General features: G+C 38.8%; 1 protein-coding gene across 2 annotated transcripts in view; it reads right to left on the bottom strand.

Moving 5' to 3' along the window:
• LOC129749438 (cyclic nucleotide-gated cation channel subunit A) overlaps nt 1-25,027 on the bottom strand; it is a 721,507-nt gene that overhangs the window by 628,558 nt on the left and 67,922 nt on the right. The window lies entirely within an intron of this gene.

Raw genomic sequence — 25,027 nt, 5'->3', positions numbered from 1 at the left:
TCACATCGACGCAGAATTCGTTTCCTGTTGCCGATTGCATCACCACCGGAAAATCAAAAAAACCGCCGGCGTTGACCAATCAGCGACAGAAACAAATTGTCATCACACGGCCAAAACACTTATCTACACTTCCGGCGGGTCCAGTTTAATTGAACCTTTCAAGGCACTATTATTGTTTGGATCAAGTGAGTTCCTGTCCAACACTTTATGTTCACTCGAAGGGGTCTACCGGGTCTATTTTTGCAGAGCACTTTCCCTTCTTCGAGGTCCAATTTCGTCCGTGTCAGCATAAATACTACCAAGCACCAATCTCCAGCAAGGCTCCACTAAGGTCGAATGGTCCAGGTCCATCGTTTTGCTTTCAAGGCTCAATTTCACCTGGGCCAGGTGAGTCTCTGTCCAACGATCCGATTTTACCCCGAAAGTGCTACTTGGTCTTAAAATTGCAGGCACTTTCCAATCGTTCGAACTAAACCAACAAGCCAGCAGCCAAGCTCCAAGGTTCCGAATGCGAATTGTCCAGTTCCGTCGTTGTGCATTATCCAAGGTCCAATGCTATTTGGATTCGGTGAGTCGCTGTCCAAAAATTCACGTTTCTCTTGGAAGTGCTACCGGGTCTTCCAATTTCAGGCAAAAACGGAACAAAATACGACACCGACCGACGAAAGGAATCCACAACCGCGACCGGCGAGACGAATCAAAAAATCATACAACTGCGACCGACGAAACGAAAACGCGAGGTGCCGACTCGAATCGAATGTAAACAACACCTTCACGCTGCGGGGGAAAACATCATCGGTACCCGAGTTTTCAACCAGTGGGATGCTGTCAGAAATGGGTATTTCTGAAGGGGCCAGTATGTTCGATGCACACGGAAAAAAATCTTCACGAATAAAGTGGCGCTACCTGGTCTTGGGGAAGCGAAGCAGTCCAGCGAATTTCCATCGTTTTTCCACTGGGGCATGCTGTCAGACCAAAGGCGTTAGCAGCAGTGGGCTGCGAGGAAAACGAAAAAGATTAATTTCCGCTCTTTTCATCAGGCCCACTATAAAAGGCCCTGTAGGAAAACGCGTGGCCTCTTTTTCCGACAGTGGCGGCCGAGGAGAAAACATAAACAAACCTACCCAGCAGAGCAGATCATCGAACAAATTGAACGTGAAACTTTAAAGTGAAATTTTGCTGTAAATAGTTGTAAAAAGTAAAATTAAGTAATGTAAAGTAAAATAAATGTAGTGCAATAGAAATTATAAAAAATAAGTGGAAATAAACTGGTGCATGAATTGAAAGACGGAACCAAACTTACCTGTGTACTTACCTGGAAAATTACATGAAGAACCTGAAAGAAAATTGAAGTGAGGACATCCAACGGCGAAATTAAAGGTACTTCCGTTCAGAGGTCTCCCTTGCAATTTCCAGTATAACTGGAGATCTGATCGAGTAAATTTGAACCATGTTTGGCATGTGAGGATATTTGGATACGAGAAATGTTTCTATTATAAATTGAAGCCCCACCTTTTTTCAGCGGACAGATATAAAGGGGAAAGGGGGGCTACCATACATTTTTGAGTACAAAAAATCTTATATATAAACATGGAAGCATTTTCTTTGTAATAACATCACGTATAAACGGTTGGTCGGAATGAAGTAAAATTTGGTATCCGCGGGTGTTTTGGGTCAGAGATGGTTTGTATAATAGTTTCAAGAATCTCACTTTTTATGGAAGGGGGGTCCCCATACTAAATCAACTTTAATTGGGAAAGCCGAGCACGATGAAGTTAAGGACGTGTGGATGAAACAAAACATTTATTACGATTGATTTATTTAAAGGTAAAACGAAGTTTACCGGGTCAGCTAGTATGTATATAAAAATTAATTTCTGTCTGTCTGTCTGTCTGTCTGTTCCTTATAGACTCGGAAACTACTGAACCGATTTGCGTGAAACTTGGCAGATGGGAATATTGGAGGCAGGGAAAGGTTCCTATTATGGTTTGAGACCTCTCCCTCCTCCCTGTGTGTGGTGAGAGGAAGGGGGGAGGAGGGCTACCTTACAATTTTTCATATAACTCGAAAACTAATCAAGATATTGGAACCAAATTTGGCATGGGAAGGTGTGGTGGATGCCCCCACTAGCTACGCCCATGCGAACATTCTATCGCGACGATCTAAGGTTCAGTCCTTTATGCTGACACAAGCAAAAGGAAACTGTACTTCGATCGTCCGATGTTTGTTTATGCTGACTACGCGTAAGCTACGTGTAGGTCGCCACACAAATGTAGGCTTAAGAAATGAATAATAAAATAAATCGTAGTTAGACTCCCAACTTGACCGGATCGTTCGCTCGAGATATCACTCCCCTTGTTTCCCTAAATAACGCGGGACAAATCAAAGGTATTTGGATACGAAAAATATCTCCATGACTGTCCTCTAAACTGGCTTTTTGGTGTTTTTAATTTATTTAAAGCTATCCTCTCCACTCGCTTGATCACCAAGCTGACCTCTCAACTCATTTATTGGTGTTTTCCATTTATATCAAGTTGTCCTCTCAACTCGCTTGAATATTTTACTCTCACCTAGATGTGTTCCAAACTCGCTTTCTGGCGATTCTATTTTAAATCAATTTACCTGTTTTTACTGTTCTATTATTAATATTATTTCACCACACTTGAAATTAATCATGATTCTCTTTTGGTTTTTAATCACCATTTAATAATTTTAAAATTAGTTAATTTTTTTTCAACTATTGGTAATATTTTCGTAGCGTGTTTGTTTTGAATCTGATTTTTTCCAAATTTTGTATCAAAACACAATTTGATTTCCAAATACCTGCCACGGTCGCCAAATGTACATAGGTACTAGTCCGGGATGGCGTACCATTTGACTGCGCCCAGCCCGGAAAACTCCGCGACGACCCGCTTGGCTCGCTTACACGCTCGTGTCGGATGACCAAGTCGGTTTAATCCATACCCACAAAGTGGTAGATACTGATAGAGTTGCATTTACAACCACTCTTTAGAGAAAGTTCACTCGTGTTGCAAAAAGTGGCACATTTTGAAAATTTTACCATGCAAAAATGTTTACAAGATGTTTGGGCGATGTATTTTTTTACAACACTGTTTCTAAAGCCTGTTTCACATAGAATCTGGTCGGATAAAACAGATAATTTCTCCGCAAAGAAATAACGTACAACAAAAGTAATAATGTCATTTTGTAGGGTTTTTTATTGCACTTTAAGGAAAAAAATATATAAAAATCATTCGTCAGCTTTTCGGATGAATTTTCGAACTTTTTTTAGATACCACCCATCATTTTCTGCACAGTACTGCTGGTAACCTCATTCGCCATCTTGTTCCACCACTTTTCCATTTGAGCGGGTTTTTTTCATGGTTCTGCCACAATTCTTCAGTTTGCTCTTAACACGTTCGTCGCCACGGCATGGCACGCATATTCGGTTGACGGATGTGACGCTCTCTTACTTGAGTTTACCGCTCAGCTTCGCCACACGTTTCAAATATGGGAGTTCTCCCTCTTTGCTTTGTCTTTCTGAAAATTTGTTTGGGCCCGGCTAGTTAAATTACCAAATTGAGCGTGGCGACGAACGTGTTAACTATTGCCCAATATTTCTCGATGGGACGAAAATCCAGACAGTTTGGTGGATTGATACTTTTTTCAACAAAATCGATCTTGTTCTCCTTATCACTTAACGACATCCTGGCTTTAGTGGCAGCTTGCCAGGTCCGGCCAGAACTTCACCGGACCTTTGTGGGACCGAATGAATGGCAAAACCTTCTTCTGGAGACATTCTTCTTTGTAAACATTTCCATTCATTGTGTCCCCAGTGATGAAAATCTTAGTCTTCTTCCCACAACTACAGATCTCTTGACAAATCATCAACTTACGAGCAAATTTATCTGCAAAACCAAACTTGAATCTACCCGCAACATTCCCTTTACGTTTCGCAAGGTAAAATTTGTTACCGGGTATTTGTCCAAAATCCATTTTGACGTAAGTTTCGTCGTCCATCAAAATGCATCCGTTGTACTTGGTCAACACTTTCTCGTACAACTTCCTTGCCCTGGTTTTGGCAACCAGGTTTTGTTTCAGCGTCCTGTTGGGGTGTTTGCTTGCATGATACGACCACAAGCCTTCTCGCAAACTAATTCGTCGAGCTGTACCGTGGTTCGTCTTGAACTTTTTCGCCAAATCACGCAAAGAGATTCCAGGATTATTGTGAACTGAACGAATTACCTTTGCTCGCAGCTTCCGGTCATATGTTCCACTTTTCCGCCTGGTTTGTTTCGCTCGATCCACCGTGAGGCTCTCCCGGTAACGTTGCAGCACCGAATTTACAGTCGATTTTGAATATTTCAGGAATTTCGCGATCTTTACCCCTGGCCCCTGACCACGTCGGTTTCTCTATGTGAGTGTGCAAAATTTTCTCTCGCCTTTCGCGTTCCATCGTCGACAACTTTTGACTGACTGCTTCAATCTTGGTGAAATTTTCACCACTAAGTAAACAAACCATCTGGATCAAAACACGTCAATAGATTCGCGATGTGACAACTAGGGGCGCTGCAGTAAATGAAAAGATGCGACCAGATTCTATGTGAAACAGACTGAAAGAATCTTTACATTTTATAGTAAAATTTTACTTGGCTCGTTGTTTATTACAAAAAATAAAAAAATTACGACTTTGAAAAATGAACAAATTTGAAGAAATCATACACAAAACGTAAAAACACTTGTAGTTACAATGACTCGAATTGGATTCGCTATCGCTAGACGCTCTCATTGATCAGAAAAAAGGTGCAATAAAAGCTACAAAAGTGGGAGAAGTAATCAAAATCAAGTTTACGATCTGCCCCGGTATTGAAATTGATGTGAAGTAAACTTAAGCTTTCTCCTTCTGCGATTGTTTGCCCGGGTTGGTACTAAATCGGCACTTGTCACTTCGGGTATTTTCGCTTCCTCTTTCTTGTGCCAGGGTGAAAGGAGTCTCAAAGAGGTGGAAAACCCACCATCTCTTCTTTTGGACACCCCGATCCCGATCCTTTCAAGAGAGACCGGAGCCCGGAGTTAAGGCTAGCAATTTGCGATGCCATTTCCGAAGGATTTTAGTTATCAGGAAATTAAGATCCGGCAAAGCTTTTGTCTTCGTGGGTGGGAAAGCTATTCATTCCATTGTCAGTAGTGAAAGTTTTTTCCACTTTTTTTGATTTCCTAGGTTTTTCGAATAATACAAAACTCCAAACGAACCCACCCACACGTAACAAGATGGGTGCGGTTCCCTGTATAGGGAAACAATGACTTAATGCTAATTTAAATAGGCGGGTTCCTTACAAAAAAAAGAAAAAAATAAAATTGACCAACCGGAAGGTTTAGAAAAGTGTCAAACATTGAATATTAAATTAGTGAAAGCACCTGAATGGTTCGTTTTTTTTTTGTGTTTAATCGTTGGTGGCCTTTCTTCCAGGAAGCCAACGAAAAAAAAATCTATTAGCACCAAAGTGATTCTGGCTGAGAAGGGATGGACAAGTCCAGGGCCACCGCCGAACTAATTAATATTTATGGAGATCAAACTGGTTGACCCGGCCTTGGATGGGGTTTTTTTTCGTTTAATAAAAAAAAACAATGATGCTGCCCTTTTTATTATCCTTTGTCATTCTTCTTTTGGAAGCTTTTATGTCTTGGAGATATTTTTCTGTCATTAGTTTTGTGGGAAGATAAGATTGAACAGGAAGAAAAGTTTTAAAATGTTTTAAGTCCACTTTGAAGTAAAAAAACACATAAGATGTTTATTACGATAACATTGCTGTAAATGCCAATATTAGGTTTATTAAAATAAATTTTATGCACTTTCTGGTATTGTGGAGGAATGCATGAAATTAAAGGATAAGAGGAGGAGAAGGAACAGCGAATAAGATTCATTTGCATCAGCACCCCTCCCCCCTCCAATCGCTTTCTCAGAATTTTTATGTAAAAAAAATGTTTGCACTATCTTCCAAACTATGTGTTTCTACAGTTAAATATTTTTTGAAAACAAATTTAATGGGATTCAGAGGGTTAACTCAACACAAGTAATTAATTAAAAAACGTTGAACCCTCGTTCCACAATAAATATATGAAATTAGAGAATGAAATGTATGAAATTTCTCAATTTACTTATTTTATTATACCTTTAATACATCATTTTTTAAAACAATCTGCGTATGTTCACAATGAAAACAAAATTGATAAAAATATAATATATATAGTTCGTAAATGAGGTGATTTAAAAATTATCACTTTATGAACTCTTCAATAAATTTCTAGTTTTAAATGTCATTTTTCAATACACACATTTCGGGAGAAGAAAATGTGGAAAAAAAAACTTTGAAGTTTTCCAAAATATTTTTCCTTGCGCTACTCGATACCAACGTTAGGCTCACACACAACAAAATGTTAATACTCCTTATTATGCAAATACACATTTGAAAAACGAAACATTTAATAAAAGAGTTTAGTTGAAATTTCAACGAATTCAAAACTGATGGTAAAATTCCTATATTTTTTTCTGAAGTTTTTTCTGAATGATGAAATTCGAAAATGTCGTTTTATTATTATCAATTCTTGTTCCGATTCTTCAATTTCTATAAAAGTTAAATTATAATTGTAGATTTGATTTATCGGCCTAGCGGTGAAAATTGATGTCCTTTTTAGTAGGGACATCTAAAGATTAGGAATTTTTTTTTCATATAGGTAAATAGAAGGTTAGATGAAATGAAAGATTTTGAAAATGAGCGGGTAGAATTTATTTAGAAGCATAGGAAAAAAAATTCCTAATCTTTAGGTGTCCCTACTAAAAAGGACATCACTTTTCACCGCTAGGCCGATAAATTAAATCTACAAACATAAATTACGGTGATTAATCCATCTTAAAGTTAAATTATAAAATAAGGTTTTTTAAAACCTGATTCTGGGATACGAAGCTTTTGGATATTTATTTTCATAAATTTCCCTTTGAATTTCAAACTTTAATTTTCGATATTTAATTCTATTTGAACTGAAGCGAATTAAATAGTAAATAAATTTTAACAAATGATTTGTGAAAAAGTGTATCTCTGTCTTTAATCAAATAGTTTTTTTTTTAAGTTTTTTATGTTTATTTTCAAATAAAAAAAAAAAATAAGGGTTGGTTTCTGATACCATCTATTGGGGCATCGTGCAACAGAAGGGTTAGATGCAACATTTGTATAACACACCAATGATTTAATTTTTAATTTTATCTAACATAATCGAGTCATTTTTTAATGAATACAAAATGATGATGACATAATTTTTCACATCTTAAGTTAATATTTACAAGTTTTTCATTTTCATTTAAAATTTAAAAAAAATCTAACAATAATTGTACAAATTTAAAACATTTTTCGATGCCGCAAAAAACTTCACCCAGTATGACGGATTGGCTTAAACAAACTTTTTACTGGTTTAATCATCCTTTTCTTACACTGTTGGTCTAAAAAGATTTTTCGATTAATCTCCTTTTTTTTTGAATAAATCATTTAATAATTCAGTTACCTACCTGGGGTAAGACGCAACAAAATGCAAATCAAAGAGACACCTTGTAAATTCCGTTTCCATATGCGCGAATACGATTGTTCAGCATCACGCATTTTTAACATTGAAATTTCATTCATCCGAACATTTATTTTTATGATTTCAACCAGTAGATTTGTTGTACTATTTATTTCACCCCTAAATATGTGCAATATCCATATGTTCAAAAAAAAAAATGAAAAAAAAAACAAATTTCAGCAGAACCAGAATTTACTGCAATTGATGTTTTTATGAGTAATTTATTTACCTAAAAATTTTACCTATTTTGAAAAGGTATACCGAAAACAAAATCTGATAAAAAAAAAAATAACAGTTTTGAATTCAGTAGATTAGAAAATAGATAAAATCAATACTCACATTCCTTGCATTTCGGAAAAATGTTAATTAATTGGCCTTGTTTTATTCGCAGGGCTGGATTAAGCCCCCGGGGCAGTTTTTCTCGAGGTGGGGAGGGCCTATAATTCGGCCTATATTCAAAGAGAATACAAAATATTTAAAACGTGTTTAAACGTGTAAATTTAGTGCTCATTTTTTTTAAAAACCTTATCATCAACTTAAACTCTCTGATTTAGAAAAATGACCGGATAGATATTTTAAATGATTTTCATTCCATCATTGGCTGGCTTCATCGAGAAATAATTTCCTTATGACAATTGGGAAGTATCATGAAGATTTGAGACTTAGAATACAAAATTTTAAAAAAAATTATCCAAAGTTCAAAGTCCATAGAGATACAGATGTAAGATTTTGAGATTTCAAAACTTAAAAAAAGGTTATATTCACAACGACAGTTCTGTGTCTAAAATCTAAATAATAATTTCAAATCAAGTTTAGAGAAAGCCAAACTCAGAGTGAGTCGGGGGCCTGGGGCAATTTAACCCTATTGCCACCCCCTTAATAAATTTAAATGTATACCGCCAAAGCATAAATTCCTTCTTGTTAAAACAGCATCATATTGAAATAGCGCCATTAAATACTTATCCTGTCTTGTCTCTTAAACTATAAATGAATAAAAAAAACTAAAAATACACAATTATCCCTTTTTTGTTGGAATTTTTGTGTTTTAACGCTCTAACTTGAATTCAGAAATCTAGAGGAGAATTCGCTGTTTTGCAGTGCCTGCATTTTTTCATCCATAATTTGAATGATGTGATAGATTTGAAACGAAACAAAATTAAATCGGATTCACAATTTAAATTATGATTTAAAAATCTTTTAATGTAATTCTGTTAAATTTGATTACTAATTTGAAAAGATTGTATTAAACTTAATAAAATAGCATACATATAGTTACAAAAGTGGAGGTGGTATATCTACAATGACAAGATTCCAACAATTAGTTTCCCCCACAAAAAGCGAAATAAACGATTCTAAGTAATTTGAGTAAAACTTAAAAAAAATCCTCGGCCGAGATTTGAACTTCAGTCCTCCGAGTCCACTGTCCGATGCCACCTCATGCCAACTCATCAGTTGATCCACGCTATAGCTCTATAGGTGAGATTTTCTTTTTACTAACCGGTCGAAGGAAGAAAGGGAGAGGCCGGATAGACTGATAGAGTGCCAATTGAAATACCGCCCATTTATCGTAAATCTGTCCACTTTTAGATAGCTCAAATCGTTAATGTCGTATAAGCATATTCTGAACTTTTTGGAGACATATTTGCGAATAAACTAAACTGCTATTCAACTTTTTTGGGCAAAGCTTGTCGTAAATGAATGATAGAAAATTACTCAATACCAACGTGTTTAAGATTTTTTGTTGGTTTCGATTATAATCGTTTTAACATCTTTATGTCATTCGTGACTTATATCAACGATGTAGTTGGCGGACAGTCATTGAAAAATTTATCCGGTACAACAGTGATCGATGTTTACTCTTGGGCTCGAACTCACAGAAATCGGGTCAGGAAGCAACTGAATTGCCAGCTGAGCTATATCACAAGCCCGAACGTGTTTACTATAATTATTGAAAATGTCTTGAATAATAGTCGATTTTGATCATTTCTATTACGATTTCATGTTAGCTGGGAGGGTTGTTTTTAAATTTCAAAACTTATGATTTTCTTACCACACATTTTTTGAACTGTTGAACTGTGAAATTCAATTGAAATGTTCAGAATTTTTAATTTTGTGTTGAATCCCTGATCTCTAATTTCGATTATAGTGCAAGTGGTTTTACCATTTTTATGGCATTCGCAACTTTATATAATGTTGCAGTTGGCGGACAGTTATTGAAAAACTTATCCAGTACAACTGTGATCGATGTTTACTCTTGGGCTTGAACTCACGGACATCGGATCCGGAAGCAACTGACTTGCCAACTGAGCTATATCACAAGCCGTGAAACAAATTCTGAATTTTAGTTTCCTTTTATAAATTTTCCCGGTTTTGAGTCTGAATTTTACATTTTTTTTCCTGGTTTTCCCGATCACGGTGCCTCCCTGAACCGTTATTATAAAAAAAAAAGTGACCATCAAAACCAAGTATAGGGCTCGATTCCTTAGGTTATTCTACACCTCGGGGCAAATTTTAAAAAAAAATCTCTAGTCGAATTTTCGAGAAATCTTGATTTGAAGTTTTTAGGTCAAAAATCCAATATAATCATAATTCGAAGTACTTAATATCGCCAAGATACCTCCAAAAAGGTCCAACTAGTTTTCCGAGATGTTTTCAACCGGAAGATACATGTTGCCGTTGCTACAATTGTAAATATTTACAACTGACTTAACTCACTAAACAGGCTTAAGTATGTTGTTTATACGGTTTAATGGTTTTAGTTTAACTTGAGTGTTACTTTCTTTGGAATCGTAGTTTAGTTTTAATCACCGCACGTACTTATAATCTTTCTTGATTGATATTTTTCGGTGAGCGTAAAACGAAATTAAAATTGTCTTTGGAATGAGAAATAAAGAGTGATTATCAGTTCAATAATGGTGATTTTTAATGGAGAAACGTAAAATAAACGTTAATGTTACAGACTAGTAAGAAGCTAACCCTAACATATATGATTACTGTTATAATCAATCAGTGCCCTTATCAAGTGATATTATCAAGTGTATTGTAAATAACAATTTTTATTATTATTACCCAAATTTTAAGTCAATTTCCGACCATTTTTAGATTTTTTTGTAGTTTTTTTTTTCTTACGTCTTTGATGTATTTTGTACTATTTTTGTTTTGTTTATAATCTTTGTTTTTTTTTTTGTTATTTTTGCTGTTTTTGTCATTCTTCATTATTTTTTAGTTTATTTTGTCATTTTAAGTCTTTTGTTTGTATTTGCTTTGAATTTTTTAGTTTTTCATCTTTTTGTAATTTTTGAATACTTTATAAATGTTTTTAAAAAAAATTGTTTTTGTTGTTGTATTCGATCACCATTTCTGAACGTAAAAACGTATTTTTGGTGTTTGTCTAAATTATATTGGTCCTGCCATAGAGAAAACTAAACGGTAATGTCGCTTCTAAAAACCGTTCGATTTTGGCACATGTGCCAAAATCGGATGTTGCCAAAATCGAATGTTGCCAAAATCGAATGTTGCCGAAAACGAACGGGGTCTGTACCTCAAATCCTTTAGGAAAGCATTTTTTTACCAATTTTTCACCAGGGTCTAAAAATTAACATGTTTTTGTCTCATTAGGCTCGTTGTTTTAATCAAAATATTGAAGATTTCATTTTTTTAAGAATGGGCCCAATTTCATGTAAATACATAGGCCGAAAATAGATCCCTTTACCCTACTTACCCAAGGTTTTCCTCATGCTCAGATTGTTCTCGTTTTTGACTTTAAACAAAACATCTGCATGAAGATTCTTAAACGGTTCTGGACGAACGGAAGCTTTCTTGAAAACAGATTGTTTTCCGTGAAGGTTTCGCAAAATGCATTTGCCATCTTGATAAAGATAATATGATATTTTTAGATCAGGTGAGCGAAATATGCATGTTTATAATCTACATATAATTGTACCTGGTATTGGTTTCGAACGCATATAGTCAGCAACAGCCGCATCTGCAGAACTCGACGAAGGATCATCTTTTTTCAAAATCATTTTCAAATTTGACGCTCGGGTAGATTGAGTGCAACGGTGGCATTTTCCTCTTAAATATTCGCTGTAGCAAGTATTGCAAATGACCACCGCTTGGCACCGACCAATGTCTTCAGTGCCTGGTGTGGATCTGGGTCTTTCGAACTTGGGCTTTTTGGATTCGAAACCAGGAAGATTGGTTCTGCAATTATATGTACTGGCAGCGACGCAAATTTCACACTTGCATATACCCTGGAATCGCGTGATAATTGAATTTTCGAGCTTGTAATTATGAATCCTGGGGACCCTAGTACCTTCCTTGGTGTACTCCCCACACACCACGCGACCTGTTGTACAGATGACCGACGGATACAGGTTTTCTCCAGCTTCGAAACTTTGCAGAAATTTTCGGACAACAGTTTTTGTACTTTCATTTATCGGTCGAATTTGCGTTGTCCTTGAAAGACAAAGTACGCGCACCAATTTTCTGTTTTCTTTTGTGATTTTTCCATTTTAAAGGAAAAACTGCACTCACGAGATTGTCTTCTTCTTCTTCTTCTCTTTGATTTGAGCTGTGTAAAGCTAAGATTGGGCTTGCTGCTGTGACTATATGCCTAACGAGATTATCACAAGAAAAAATATAACTATATCGTAACCACGTGCTCATATGTCTGTCAACGTTGCTGGAGCTTAATGATTAGGAATATTTTTAAATTTCAAAGCCTACTATGCCCGTCGATTTTGAAAACATCTCGGAAAACTTGTTGGACCTTTTTGGAGGTATCTTGGCGATATTAAGTACTTCGAATTATGATTATATTGGTTTTTTTGACTTAAAAACTTCAAATCAAGATTTCTCGAAAATTCGACTAGAGATTTTTTTAAAAATTTGTCCAGAGGTGTAGAATTACCTAAGGAATCGATCCCTATACTTGGTTTTGATGGTCACTTTTTTTTGATAATAACGGTCCAGGGGGGCACCGTGGTCGATGCGATTTTCAATTCCCGGGTTCTTCCCGGTTTTCGCGATTTTCCCAGTTTTTCCGGTTTTCCCGATTCTGTGGCCACCCTGGTATCATACAGTTATTTTAATTAATCAATTGAATATTTTTTGAAAGTGAGTCAATGATTGTAAAAAATTGTACCTAGTGTAGATAGTGAGAATTTGGTAGAAGTTAGAAATTTTCTCAAATGGATGCATCCCAAATAATATACCTAAGCAAAGTTTGCCAAAACACATATCGTGTTCAGTTTAAAAAGATTTTACATATAACAAAACAAAATTGATTGGAAGATTTTTAAACAGCATTGTTTAGCCATGCCTTGAAATTCTATGTTAATTTTCTTGTAAACTTTTAGGCAATGAAAAAAAAAATAACGACCATTTAGGAGAGGCAAGCAAAGAAAATCACCATAGAAAACAAATTAGAGCACGAAAATGCACCGCCATTACACTTTCCAACAGCGAAGCTCCGAGCTCATTTTAAGTCCGACCCGACAAAGAGCATCATAACAAGACAATCAATTATAAATTGTTTTCAGCTCGCGTCCACTAAATGAAGCATAATCATTCGGCAGTTCTCTGAATGGCTTTGGTACTGAACAACTAAGTACTTCTTGGTACCTTCTACTGGAAAACTAGCTCCGCTAAGCCGAGTGTCGAAAACGATAACGACGACGATAATGCTCGGTCAATGTTTTATGGAGCGGATGCGGAAAATGGCAACTTCTCGCTGGCGTTTTGCATTTCGATGCCCACCAAGCCAAAGGACGACACCCGAGGATCCTCCTTGTTATACACCGGCAAAGGAAAGACAGATTGCAAAGTTGTCCTACGACAAATTGCTTGTAAGCTATCCACTCCACGGATGATGATGATGATGATGATGCTCAACAACAGTGTGGCTTAGCCTGGGTTAGCTCTCTCGGAGACGAATATTTCAAAAAGCATGGAAATTCACCAAAAAAACACAGTAAAATAAAGCGAACTTTCCGGATACATTTCCCGCAGCAATAAAACCCGATGATGGATGGTTGTTTGGTTCCGCGAGTAAATTTCGGTTATTTCCCTCGGCTGAGAGATCGTTCCACACTGGTTTAGGGCTACCTATTGCTTTGTGGGGTCAATGAACTCTCCGAAAAACTGTTAACTTGTCAAGCATCAAATGAAACTTTTAACTGGTACTAACAACGGGGCCATAAATTAGTTTTTCCGGCATCAACACCACAAAATCATAGCTGCAATCAAATTTGGACGACTGAAATTAAATTAGAAGGTGCTTTCGCATTTTAAGCTTGAACAACATTGTAAACTTCATTAGCTTATTTATCCATTTTAAACCTAAAAAGGCTTCTATTTTGAGGTAAATCTTTTGTTTGTCGCTACTTTTTATCTGTTGGCTGGTGTCTCTATTAATAAGTGGTGGTAGATAAATTTGATTTACTGAACATCGTGAAATAAGTTTCCTGATAAATTATTGACCGACATGAAAGTTTAATTTCATTCAAGTTCACTAACTGGTAACTGGTTCGCACGAGTTATGTTTTTTTATAACAATTCTTTATTTGAAACGGCTCATACGTTTAAGTTTTAATCCATCTTCACGCACATTTCGTCTTCCATGAGGATGCATCCGTCGTACTTTATTAGAACCTTGTTGTATAACTTCCGGGCACGTCCGTTGGCTACTACATTCTGCTTCAATGTCCTAACCTTAGGCTCTATTTATTACCTTTACCCTTTCTGCCTTTAAAATGAAATATGGTAAATTCTTGTCGCACACCCGTACCACAATCAAGGAAGTGGTCAGCATGGAGTTGAAAAGTTCGGTTCACCGAAGTATATCCCATCTACAGAAAGCTCGCAGCCAACACATCTATAGGTAACACTACCCCCGAAACCCAAAACTGTCGACTTTTTCGACCACATAGACTGCACACATCTGGATTAACCGAAGTATGTTTCCAGGCCACTTTGACACTGGTTCTGTTCCCCCAAAGATCAGTGCGATCTTCCAACAAGAGGTTCACATCGATTTTAGTTCCGACAAATATCCTGGAGTGGATGGAGCTGTTTCCAAAACGAATCAAAATCCACTTTACTATTACAGGGTTTCCTAGGACAGCTTCGTTCAAATAGTTATCAAGGTAAACCTACCATTCGTGGACATCAACCTCGGAGTACCTTAATAAAACGATCGCCATAGTCTATGAACTAGGCGCACTTCGACGTGATTTATGTTCTAGCCAAGCCTAAAACATACCTCGTCCTTGCTTCCGCGTGGCATGAGCATGTTCAATCCATTTATACACCCTTTTGAACCTTGAGATCCTTATGCAGTACCCCAGGAAGTCAGGATATACGCAGACCACGTGTGCTGAGGGCCACCAATAACATGAACTCCAGGTTTGATACAGTCTTTATCATCATCGTAGTTCTTTGTTGTTGAACTACGATGATGATAAAGACTGTATCAAACCTGGACGTTCTTGTTCTAGAACGATCGGGTTATCATGAACCATCCTAACGAGGAAAATGTTCAAGTAGCATTATAGCGACGCTTATTCCTTAGCACTTCTGGTTGGTCTTCTTCTTCGAGAACAGTTATTTTTATTTATTTACATAGTATTCCGTCTCACGACATAACTTGACGAACATAATTCCTGAAATTCACTCGGTCCATGGCAACCGTTCTCCAATTTCTCGGGCACCCCACGTTCGCCAGATCACGCTCCACTTGGTCTAACCACCTCCGGTCAGACTTCACCACCTTCTGGATACCCTTCAAGAACAGAGGCATGCCAAATATACGGAGATACGCTAGAGAGGCATCGATGACCAACTAGCAGCAGCTGTGCGACAACTCGAAAAGTGGCCGGAGGACCCATCGGATGATTCCTAATGTCGGGTTTTGGATGAATTGAAAACATGGTGAGGTCTGCATGACGCAGTTCCTAACTAATCATGAATGCTTCATTGAGTACCATCGCCGGTTTGGACACGTGGCCTCGCCACTTCGCCCAACCCATAGTGACACAGTTGAAACGACGCACGGAACACGACGTGTTCAACTGTTTTAGGTTTGATAGGGTATGCACGAACATGCTTGTCGCCTGTGGACCTGACACGACAGCCGACAACATCGTGCAGAGCAATGGGTTCACCCAGATCATGACTGCCCTGCAGAAGAGTTGAAACCAGCACTAGTCTACCGCCGAGGCGCATTTAAGTCGACTGAGTTCGAGACTAGCAGTGAACCACACGAAGATAGTACTCGACCTTCTGCGTTTGCCGAGCGGTCATGTACATCGCGTACTCTACGTAGAATATCACTATTGTCACCGTCACGGAGTATCTGAGTAGAACGCGCCCTCTTCGACGGAGGCTGCGGAGATAAGACTAAACCTTCTTCGCAGTCGAACTCGTAGGGGGAAGAGTATCTATGTATACCACGGAATACTTTCAGGTAGAGTAACCACTGTCGGGGGATACCCACGGTAAAGAGGTTCTCGATGAAATGCAAGCCTCTCGAGTCGGTGTAAGGTGTTGTCACTGTCGGGAATCATCCGAGTCGTAGCGCTCAAAGTCCCGAATGTATGCCGTGACAGGCACGACTTCAGGACTAGCTGCTCTCGATCTGGCACACGACGGGCAGAAAAAGCCTCGGGCTAAACATCTTAGGGTCGCCAGCCTAGGGATAAAAGAAGACCGGACAACGGTCGGGGTAGACTGACCCCATCGACGAGATGCAAAGATAAACCTTTCCTCTTCTCGACTCGAGGCCTAACCTCTCCTCTAACGACTCGAGATCCGACTCCTCCTCGAATCGACTCGAGGTTGACCTCTCTTCTGCACGATTCAAGGCCCGTTCTCTCCTTAAGCGACTCGAGATCTCCTCGTGATGACTCGAGATAACCACTTTTACCCTTCCTCTTGTTGACTGAAGGCTTGATCTCTCCTCTTATGACTCGTAGCGGATGCCGTTGTACGCAGCGTTCGTGCGTAGGATGCACTACCTTCGGGGAGTATTTTTGTAGTGCGGTTTCCAACGATCGAAGCTGCACGGATTAGCTTTTACCTTCTTCGCAGTGGAAATCATTGGGAAAGGATTATTCCACGATCGGGGAGTACCCACGGTTAGAGTGGCGCCGGATGAGCTATTCGAGTCGGTGTAGGATGACGTCTTTGTCGGGAACCATTGTTGTTGAGAAGTTGCGTAAAGAACCGTGCGTGTGCTGTAACAGGCGCCAGTCCAGGATAAGCTGCTCTCGATCGGCACACGACGGGCATATGAGGCGACGAACCTCGAACTCTGGGGATAAGAGGTCAGGGTTCGAGTCGTTAGAGGAGAAGTCAGGCCTCGAGTCTTCAGGAGGAGAGGTATATGTGGTCAACCCCGAGTCTTTGCGATAAGAGGTCGGATCTCGAGTCGAAAGAGGAGAGATTAGTCCTTTAGTCAACGAGAGGACGCAGAATAAGTGTTTACCTCGAGTGATTACGAGGAGAGATCGGGCATTGAGTCGTTAGAGGAGAGTTCAGATTGCGAGTTGTAATGATGAGAGATATTGCTGAAAATGGTCTCGACTATGAGAATAGTGTGTTAAACAGCTAGGTCTGCGGCCCCAGGAAATAGGAGGTATACGCGGAGTAAATCACTAGTCTTCTCATTGTTATGTGTGTTCGATGCTAGCAGTAAAGCATACAAAGATAAGACTCTACCTTCTGTGTATGCCGAGCTGTTAGGTACGTCGCGAACGTTGTGTAAGATACCTCCACCGCCGCAGAGTATCTGAGTAGAACGCGCTCCCTACGAGGGAAGCTGCGGGGATAAGACTTGACCTTCTTCGCAGTTGAACTCGAAGGGGGAAAAGTATTTACGCCGCGAAATACTCTCGGGTAGAGTGCCCTCACGTCGTTGGCGGGTGAGTCCCTCGAGTCGGTGTAGGATGACGTCTTCGCCGGGAATCATCTGAGTAGTTTTTCGAAAAGCCCCGGACGTGTGCTGTGACAGGCGCGAGTCTAGGATAAGCTGCTCTCGATTCGGCACACGGACGGGCAAAGTGGAAAGGATCTCCCATCCAGGCTTCGGAAGGATCCTGAGGCGCGACTCAAAAGAGGCAGAGCAGTACCACTCATAGAGAAGGAACTTCCAAATTCCTGGCGGTCGAAAATAACTCTTTCTCGCTTCTCCTAACTCCAGAATCTCTAAGAGCGCCAGTCACTCTTTGCTCTCCCAGAGGCTCTGCGTTCCTCCCAAAGAGGCCTCCCTGGGAGGAATCGCTTTACATGTGACGATTCAGAATTGCGTTCGAGTTAGGTACATATTTTATTGCTTCAACTAGCTCACAACTTCTGGCTGGCTAATGGGGTGGCTGGGCGGCGATGTAAGCACAACGAATTTTAGACTATTTTTAATTGTAACAACGTTTACATTATTACTCTAATTTACATTTAATGATCATGTAAAATGTTTGTCGTATTTTAGGTTTTCAGATAATATGTATCACGAAGAATTCGGCCGGTGTTGAAAGAAGTACCGTCAACTGGGGCATCATGCACACATTTCACCTTGAATGGCTTCTAAAAACTTAACGTACACAGATAATCATTGCTGATAGGACATCAAATTAACGTAGTTTGAAAAAGTATTGGTTTCCCCAGTTATTTTTAAATTTCGAAAACATGCGATTATCACCGTACTAAAAAGGGACAAGTTGAAACGAACTGCGTTTTTAATGAAAAAAAAAACAAATAGCAAAGTTTGAATATTTATAGCTCTAGATATATTTGTGATGTCATAACGTATAAAGCACTAATTTTAGTAAGTTTTGATTTTGTTCGGATAAAATTTTACATTTGTTCTGTCAAAAATGATTAAAAAAAAGCATAGGGGTGCTGCATACATTCAGAGGTAAAAAATACTACGAAAAAATCAACCAATCATAAAAGTTCATGTTATTATAGACGAAATTTTGAAATTAACAAACGCGTGATGCAAAACAATCATATTCCAGCATATGAAATCGAGATTTAAATTTGATGATTATTATTTTTTTAATTCATTTAAATATATTTGCATCAGAGTTGTTCTAGGGTAATAAAAGCAGTATGAAGTTTGTATGTGATATCGTAAAGCCAATCCGTCAAACTGGGTAAGTTTTTTGTTGCATCGAAAAATGTGAAAAATTGTACATCTATTGCTCAATTTTTTAAATTGAGAAAATGAGAATCAAAATATTAAAAATCTATCTCGCGATGTTAGAAACTGATGATTATTCTGTTATCATTAAATGATAATTTTATTACATTAGATATATTTATTCAAATAAAAATTGAATAAGTGTTGTGGTGTTCAAAAGTAGCATCTAACCCTGCTGTTGCATGATACCCCGTTTGACGGTTTTTGAAGAAATACCAGCTACCCGAACAAAATATCTCAAATTTCTCTACAAACTTGAGGCTCGTTGTGCGATTCTTTCTTGTGCTATCGGACTTCAATTTTTCATGTAAACTTCACACAGCAATCTGCTTATTTGGGCCACTCTACTCAACAAACTTATCAGCGGGGACACGTTCTATCTATTGCTATTCGTATTAAATCATTCCCAAATGACACCGCCGGCGTAAACCAAAACAAACGATCGAGGGCCAGGCAGATTCCTAGCACATAACGCTTGCTTTATAAGCATGCTCCTAGGGAGCTACTCCCGTAGAGCGCTCATTTCTTTTTTCAGAGCAGAGCGAGGGGCTAATAGAACTCCCTAGGAGCATGGTTGCCACATGTACAGATTTATCTAGACAGGTACAGATTTTTAAGCCCATTTTTGGTACAGAATCTATACGTACAGATGACAGATTTTCAAAATTTGGTACAGAATTGTACAGATTTTTGACTTTTAAAAATTGAAAAAAGTTTCTTCACTTTGCTCTCAGCCAGTTTATTGAAAAGTTTATAGAAAATAAGTTAAAAGTTAGCCTTTATTATTCTGACGATAGAAGTACCTTACTAGGAAGTACAGGCTCAAATAAAGAATATTAAAAATCAAACTGTAACGCTGACACTCTACGAAAACAGTACACAAATGTGCATCAGCTCAATTATTCTTCAAGACAGAACTACACTTCTTCGTGTTTAATTTGTTCGCAAATACTCAACTCCTGTATAGTTATTTATTTGAGTGAAGACTACGACAAAACTGAGATCTCCAAATTAGCTACAATAAATATCTAATTATAATTCCCCACTCGTCAGCAGTGGTTAAGCGCATTTTCTCACAAGTCAATGCCAATATAACCAAAGTTCGTAATCGTCTGAGTGTTGACACATTGGAAGCTATCCTTTTAATGAAAAGTTACTTAAGATTAAACGACGGATCGAAAAATGTCGTATTAAATATGACGCTAAAAAATCGTGAATCATGAACATTAGGAAGTGTTTGTAATGAAAAATGGTTAAATGAGTTTCACAAAAAGTGTTTTACTAAAAAACTGTACTATTTGCAATAAAGTATCTACCTTTTTTGAGACTAAAATATGGAAACAAAATCATTACATATCAACACATTGAATGCAGAACTTTTTTTTCTTCGGTACAGATTTTGGTACAGATTTTTGGGTTTTCGGTACAGATGAAAAAGATTTTTTTGATAAGCTGTACAGATTTGGATGTGGCAACGTTGCCTAGGAGCATTGCATCATTGAGGCAAATGGTGTCTCCTTCTCATTCCATTTTGCCGCCTAAAGAGTGGGAGCAGATTTGAGCTCCGTGGGTGTTTGCTCTCAAATGAATCCGAAGCCTGCTCCCGTCTCGAGTACAGCCTTCGATGCAGGTCCGGACGGAAATTATGATCAGAGGCCCCAGGAGGACTTTATGGCGTAGGGGTACTTAGTACCATGACTCGTCCAATTGCACGCATGGACCCAGAGTAGCATAAATATAGGGGGGACTCGGTTGCTCGCTGTGCCTTAAAATGCAATCCGTAAAAAAGGATTTACCAAGTGGGTGATCAACTAATAGAAAAAAGTCTTCCCATTGTACCCATTGACCCAGAATTACGAACTGGGGGGACGCGATGGCTCGCCGTGCCTTGGGATACAATCCGTAAACCGGGATTTACCATCTGTGGTGCTTTAGTACCAGTGCTGAGTTGCCAGTGGGAGGGAGGGTCGTAAGGTGTATCGGGAAGTCGCGAACCCGATATGCGGAGGCGACCAAAAAGAGTTCGCTTGGATGTCGATCGATTTGAGTTTTGGGGTTTCCAAGCCCGATCGGCGAAAGGATTGGCACACGACGGGCATAGAAAAGGGCTTTGTGCCAAAAACATGTTGAGCCTAGTCTCTTAAGACCTCAAGTCTTAAAAGGAGGGGTCGGGTCTCAGGTTGATACTCTAAAACGAGACGGAGAGGCCAGTTTCACTGGAAGCTCCCGATACGAGTTGGAAACAATTAATCAACCGAGATCTTTATTGTAATTTTTTCAAAGAAGTCTTCAGAACGAAGATGACCGATGTCTATTAACAAACTTTCTCTCTGTTTCCATCAATAGACATTGGACCAGGTAAGATTTCATAAAGATACATTTGGTACAGTTCTTTAGTAAGTGTACATAGTAGGTGTTCTTACCATTACTACTGATCTTTCTTGTTTCTCTAACATAACTCATCGACGAGGAATTTTAGCCGAACACGCACATGATCGAATGCTTCAAGCCGCCGCTACTTGCAGTTCCAAAAACGTAATCATATCATTTTATTTGATTTGATGGAGCAATACTTCTCTTTAGTACTGGGTTGCTCGGAACCTTTGCTTTACCGTAAACCGTATGTAGCGGCAATCCTGAAGCAATGACTGTAAATTTATTCACATTCGCCATGCGGTAATACGCTAACCTGTCCCGCCCCATTTTTTTTCATTCTCAAACCCTGCCAATATCGAACTGAATCACTGCGCTTACAGAGGTTTACAAAAAATGTGATAAATACAAAGTACGAGTGATGTCGACATAATTTGAAAACCAATGTGCTGTACAAAGAATGCTGAACATAACTAAGTGCTTATTTTTAATGTTTGTCTTATATCTCACAATAACGATACATCGTTTTTCGGTATTAAAAGGGCAAAATCTCCATGTTTCTCCAAAATTTTCCATCACTTTTCAAAATTGAATTATTTTTAGGTACCAAAGATGTTATCATGGCATTTGAAGTTGTTTAAATTTTTTCCATTGATAATGACAGAGAAAATAATAGCAAATGTTAATACTTGTTATACAGACACGAAATAATATTAACAGCAGCGCGGTTACTTCCGGACCAGCAGAGGGGTATTCAATTTCAGAAAGTTTTATGTTAAGCGCGTAAAGATTGAAGGATAACATTCCTCCATGAATCATCAACTTCCTTCCAAGAGCAGCTATCCAGGAGCTTGGAGGGAGCGATTTCCGCAGTCTCGGTTGGCAAAATGAATCGAGAAAAAAAAAACTCTCCGAAGGTCACACGCCACTCAAGCCTTAAGCCGTTTATGGTATACTACTTGCTTGTTCTCCATCAGCAGTGCCGGTAGAAATTATTAGGATCCGGAGTTCAGTTCGATCTAAACTCTTAATTTAGGCTAGAACTCAATAGCTGTCCAAAGTTAATTTTGTCATAAGTTTGAAACCATATTCAAAATTTTTTCGCTAGTTTGGGTCAAAATGTAAAATCATGAAGAGTCTTTCAAACTCCAATGAAATTTTGTTCAAAATCTTTTCACCGACGCTGTATTGGAGTATTCCGGGTCATCATTTTGTCATCAGCGGTTTTGCCCCTCATCGTTGCCGCCATCGACATTCAGAACGAGACCGAGGGCATATCTTTTGACAGTAACGAGACGCACCAAGACTGGCTGACGTCTGAAATCGATGTCAAATAGCTTCCTCCCTCTCTCGTCCGTCATCCTGGCATCCGGGAGTAATATTTATAGAATCCCTTTCCCCTCATGTTTGACTTCCTCTCAAGAAGTAACATCCGGATTTGATGGAGTGAAGCAGCAAGGCAGCGGCAAGGAGTTGGCAGCATGCGGTATTAATTTCAAAATGATGTGACAAAATTATTATCACATCAAAATATTTACACTTGGGTGCGCTGATACGGGGCTTCTCCTGGAAGAAAAACGAGCAGCATTTATGGGTTTCATGCTATGTGCGTGTACGTCGTTTATATACAGATTATGAATGTATTTTTGGCGTTTGATGTGGTAGGGTTCGGTTCAGGATAAGTCTGAGAGAGCTCTTTTCAATTGCTTTTATAATTTATATTCCTCAATCAACAGGCTTGATTGAAGATTTAGGTCTGGTTGGGTTATATTATTTAAAAAAAGACTTCGTTTTAAAATGCTTTGAAAATTTAAGAAAAAAATATATGTGTGGGTTCTTAGTCGATCAAAAACTTTTATAACAACAGTATTCTGGTAAGTGCTTTTAATTTATTTCAAACTTACTGCACGTACAACCCATTTATCAAAGTTGTAAAACTTTCCAACCACAATCTCACTCTAGTGGTTTAACAGTAATTCTGTTATCGGAATTCACGGAACTCGAATTGAAACTTCTCCTCCCTGGGAAAAAAGTGGTAGCCTACAATTCCGTATTTTTATCCCCCCGTGGCTGAGCCAAGTCAAGATGTTACGTGTTGTGAAAACTTTGCTATTTATCGAAAAGGAGCAAAGCTGTTTCCACATTTGTGTGTTGTCACGCTGACGCTCTGAATGGAGTGAAGAAGTTTTCCGGCCAAACACCTCCAACAACATTGCGTGAACTTTTGCACGAACAACATCCGTCCGAGGGGTCCATCGTAAGTAGCTCTTTGATCTTCGCTGAAGCTTTTCTTGGTTGCGAAACTTTCGTGGACGAAAATAATGCGGCTCCTTGATGAAACAACAATCTTACATGACTAGTGAGACTGGCAACTTTTTTATTCTGACCTTCAAAAAGTTCGGAGAGTCAGAATCCGCATGTTGTCACACATGCTGTGGAATGCGCAAGAGTGAGTTTCGAAAACAGCCGTTGCTGCTACCTTAAATTGTTTTTTTTTACTTGGGATGCATTGGGCCACGTGGTAAATTCTGTCTTGGGATATTCAGGGACCATGAACACAGACCTTTTACCTATTATTTACCTATTATATTTGTGATACAAACATATGAGTAGATCGATTTGGATGCCTTCACAATTTGAATACTATCGATAGACCATTGACCAATTCATTCCATCCCAGTCGCTTGGCAAGTGCGGATGTATTTTCGTTTCGCTACATATCGGTGCTTTATACACGCAGAAGTGAAAAAAAAAGTTTAAAGTTTCCACAAGCAGTTATCCTGCATCATTCGGTCGTCAATTGCCGAATCCATTCAGCAACGGAAGTGACAAGCTGTGTTTCCCCCGGCAGCGCTGGTGCGCAATCCCCAAATCTGGCTGGAAAATCAGGTTGCCTTGCCGTCACCATCAGCACCAGGACCATCAGCAGAGGAGTGCAAATTGTTTCCTCCCAATCCAGGTTTGATTACTGTGTGGGCGGTTGTCCGATAGATCCGGTAATAATAGCCGTAATCGGATAACGGAAACATTGCACGAGTCTGAATCCGATTGGTCATTCTCTCCCGGTGAATCGAACCATCATCAATCAACCGAGGAAAAAAAAACATCATTGCTGTCGTCATCGCCAGGGCCAGCTGCGATCAACAGAAGAACACGTGGTTGTGTACCAAGAAAAAACACTCAAGAAAATTAGCTTACTAAGAAGTGCTTGAAAAAATTGTAAGTTCTTTTTTCATTCTTTTTCACTTTTTCTTTTACTATCTATTTATCTTTATTTCGACCATTGTTTGCTTCGTTCATATTTTAACATTGGACATTCGTGTTCGTGTGAAGAAATATGAGCGAAGGCGGGGGGTTGATCCCCTCAACTGAGGATGACGAAGATAGCGTCTATGAGGATGAGGAGCATTTAGAGGATTCGGTTGTTGCGGGTCCTTCTAATGATTTTCATTCTCCAATGGATGATAATTTTGAGTCATCCTCAGTTGAAAGTAAAGCATCCCGACTCCGAGTTTACACAGAGAGCCCAACTTTCACTGGCCCTTGGGTGGTTTTCATCCGGCCCAAAAAGAATGGAAAGCAGTTGAATGTGGTTCAGATCACAAGAGATCTGGCAAGGTGGTCCTCCGTAACCTGCATTAAAAAGGTGCGACCAAACAAATTGCGAGTTGAAGTGGCCAACCGGAAAGCCGCAAATGAAATCGCTGTCAGCAATTTTATAAACTTAGAGTACCACGTGTACATTCCGTCTCGAGACGTAGAGATCGAGGGCGTGATTACAGAAATGAGTTTGAAGGCAGATTACGTGAAATCCAACGGCGTTGGTAAGTTTAAGAGCCT

The sequence above is a fragment of the Uranotaenia lowii genome, chromosome 2, assembly GCF_029784155.1.
Source record: "Uranotaenia lowii strain MFRU-FL chromosome 2, ASM2978415v1, whole genome shotgun sequence".
Lineage (NCBI taxonomy): Eukaryota > Metazoa > Arthropoda > Insecta > Diptera > Culicidae > Uranotaenia > Uranotaenia lowii.
Note: the sequence above shows the minus strand (reverse complement) of the source record. Positions and strands in the feature narration are given on the sequence as shown.